The sequence below is a fragment of the Peromyscus eremicus genome, unplaced genomic scaffold (assembly GCF_949786415.1).
Source record: "Peromyscus eremicus unplaced genomic scaffold, PerEre_H2_v1 PerEre#2#unplaced_32, whole genome shotgun sequence".
In the NCBI taxonomy this organism is placed as follows: domain Eukaryota; kingdom Metazoa; phylum Chordata; class Mammalia; order Rodentia; family Cricetidae; genus Peromyscus; species Peromyscus eremicus.
The window spans coordinates 3,946,856-3,950,410 of NW_026734292.1; positions in this window are offsets into that span (position 1 = coordinate 3,946,856).

The window sequence follows — 3,555 nt, forward strand, 5'->3', positions numbered from 1 at the left end:
GTAGGAAGCACAGTTCTTTTGTTCTGAGGAAATCACTATTCTGGCCCTGTGGAAACACAGTAGAGTAGAAAAGTGCTCTTTTCTCAAAAGCAGAATGTATTTCTTGAAAGGCAAGCTAGTAATTTATTCCCATTCATAAACAGAGTAGAATTACATGCAGTTTCTGGTCCTATGAACAAGAGTTGTTCTCTGTTAAGGAAAGTCATTATTGAGTTCCATTTGCCATACACAGTGTAAATAGCACTCGCATGTATTCCCAGCAAGTACAGTGTGATGGACTGAAGATAAGCTACTGTTCTTGTCAGTTTCCTAACCAGAGTTGAACTAGGTATGGCCCGTGTGTGTAGGAAGTACAGTTCTTTGCTCTGATCAAGCTAAATATTCTGGCCCTATGGAAACACAGTAGAGTGGAAGAGTGCTGTTTTCTTAAAACCAGAATGTGTTTGCTGTAATGCGAGCTAGTGTTTGTTTCCCATTCATAAACAGAGGAAAATTACTTGCAGTTTCTCGTCCTATGAGCAAGAGATGTTTTCTGGTAAGGAAAGTCACTATTGATCTCCCATTGCCATACACATTGCAAATGGCCCTCGCGTATGTTGCAAGCAAGTACAGTGTTTTGGGTAGAAGATAAGCTACTGTTCTTGTCAGTTTCCTAAGAAGAATTGAACTAGATATGGCCCATGTGTGTAGGAAGCACATTTCTTTTGTTCTGTGCAAGCTCACTGTTCTTGCCCTATAAGAATCACAGTAGAGTAGAAGAGTGCCCTTTTCTCAAAAGCAGAGTGTGTTTCTTGTAAGGCAAGCTAGTGTTTGTTTCCCATTCATAAACAGATTAGAATTACTTGCAGTTTCTGGTCCTATGAGCAAGAGTTGTTTTCAGATAAGGAAAGACACTATTGAGCTCCCAATGCCATACACAGTTCTAGTAGTACTCGAGTCTGTTTTCAGCAAGTACAGTTTATTGGACTGAAGAGAAGCTACTGTTCTTGTCAGTTTCTTAAGCACAATTGAACTATATATGGCCCTTGTGTGTAGGAAGCACAGTTCTTTTGTTCTGAACAGGCTCACTCTTCTGGCCCTATAGAAAACACAGTAGAGTAGAAGAGTGCACTTTTCTCAAAAGCAGAGAGTGGTTCCTGTAAGGCAAGCTAGTATTTCTTTCCCATTCATAAACAGAGTTGGATCCCATGCAGTTTCTGTTCCTATGAGCAAGAGTTTTTTCCTGGTTACGAAAGTCACTACTGAGCTCCCATTGCCATACACACTGCAAATAGCGCTCGCGTCTGTTCCCAGCAATTACAGCAGAGTATGTTTTTTGTAAGTCGAGGTAGTGTTTATTTCCCCTTCATGAATGGAGTTGAATCACATGCAGTTTCTTGTCCTACAATCAAGTGATGTTTTCTGGTAAGGAAAGTCACTATTGTGCTTCTATTGCCATACACAATGAAAATAGCGTGTACATCTCTTCCCAGTCATTACAGTGTATTGGACTGAAGAGAAGCTACTGTTTTTGTCAGTTTCCTAAGCAGAGTTGAACTAGATATGACCCGTGTGTGGAGGAAGCACAGTTCTTTTGTTCTGAGCAAGCTCACTTTTCTGGCCCTATAGGAAGCACAGTAGAGTAAAAGAGTGCTCTTTTCTCAAGAGCAGACTGTGTTTCTGTAAGGTTAGCTAGTCTTTGTTTCCCATTCATAAACGGAATTGTATCACATGTAGTTTCTGGTTCTATGAGCAAGAGTTGTCTTCTGGTAAGGAAAGTCACTGTTGTGCTCCCATTGCCATGCACTGTGAAAATCGCACAAGCGTCTGTTCCCAGCAATTTCAGTGTATTGGACTGAAGAGAAGCTACTGTTCTTGTCAGTTTCCTAAGCAGAGTTGAACTAGATAAGGCCCGTGTGTGTAGGAAGCACAGTTCTTTTTTTCTGTGCAAGATCACTGTTCTTGCCCTATAGGAAACACAGTAGAGTACAAGAGTGCTTTTTTCCTCAAAAACAGATGTGTTTCTTGTAATTCAAGCTAGTGTTTGTTTCCCATTCATAAACAGAGTTGAATTACATGCAGTTTCTGGTCCTATGAGCAAGAGTTATTTTCTGGTAAGGAAAGTCACTATTGAGCTCCCATTTTCATACACAGTACAATTAGCACTCATGTTCGTTCCAAGCAAGTAAAGTGAATTGGACTGAAGATAAGCAACAGTTCTTGTCTGTTTCCTAAGCAGAGTTTAACTAGATATGGCCCATGTGTGTAGGAAGCACAGTTCTTTTGTTCTGAGCAAGCTCACTCTTCTGGCCCTATGGAAACACAGTGGAGTGAAGCGTGCTCTTTTCTCAAAAACAGAGTTTGTTTCTTTTAAGTCGAGGTAGTGTTTATTTTCCATTTAAAAACAGAGTTGAATCACATGAATTTTCTGGTCCTACGAGCAAGAACAGTTTTCTTGTAAGGAAATTCACCATTGTGCTCCCATTGCCATAAACTGTGCAATAGCACTCGCGTCTGTTGCCAGCAAGTACAGTGTATTGGACTGAAGAGTAGCTACTGTTCTTGTCAGTTTCCTAAGCAGATTTGAACTAGATATGGCCCGTGTGTATAGGAAGCACATTTATTTTGTTCTGTGCAAGCTCACTGTTCTTGCCCTATAGGAAACACAGTAGAGTAGAAGAGTGCTCTTTTCTAAAAAGCAGAGTGTGTTTCTTGTAAGGCAAGCTAGTGTTTGTTTCCCATTCATAAACAGATTAGAATTACTTGCAGTTTCTGATCCTATGAGCAAGAGTTGTTTTCAGATAAGAAAAGACACTATTGAGCTCCCAATGCCATACACAGTTCAAGTAGTACTCGAGTCTGTTTTCAGCAAGTACAGTTTATTGGACTGAAGAGAAGCTACTGTTCTTGTCAGTTTCTTAAGCATAATTGAACTATATATGGCCCTTGTGTGTAGGAAGCACAGTTCTTTTGTTCTGAACAGGCTCACTCTTCTGGCCCTATAGAAAACACAGTAGAGTAGAAGAGTGCTCTTTTCTCAAAAGCAGAGTGTGTTTCTTGTAAGATGAGCTGGTATTTTTTTCCCATTCATAAACAGAGTAGAATTACATGCAGTTTCTGCTCCTATGAGTAAGATTTTTTTTCTGGTAAGGAAAGTCACTATTGAGCTCCCATTGCCATACACAGTGCAAATAGCACTCGCATTTGTTCCAAGGTAGTACAGCGTATTGGACTGAAGAGAAGCTACTGTTTTCATCAGTTTCCTAAGCAGAGTTGAACTAGATATGGCCCATGTGTGTAGGAAGCACAGTTCTTTTGTTCTAAGGAAACTCACTATTCTGGCCCTGTGGAAACACAGTAGAGTAGAAGAGTGCTCTTTTCTCAAAAGCAGAGTGTGTTTCTTGTAAGGCAAGCTAGTATTTGATTCCCATTCATAAACAGAGTAGAATTACATGCAGTTTCTGGTCCTATGAACAAGAGTTGCTCTCTGTTAAGGAAAGTCTTTACTGAGTTCCATTTGCCATACACAGTGTAAATAGCACTCGCATGTGTTCCCAGCAAGTACAGTGTGATGGA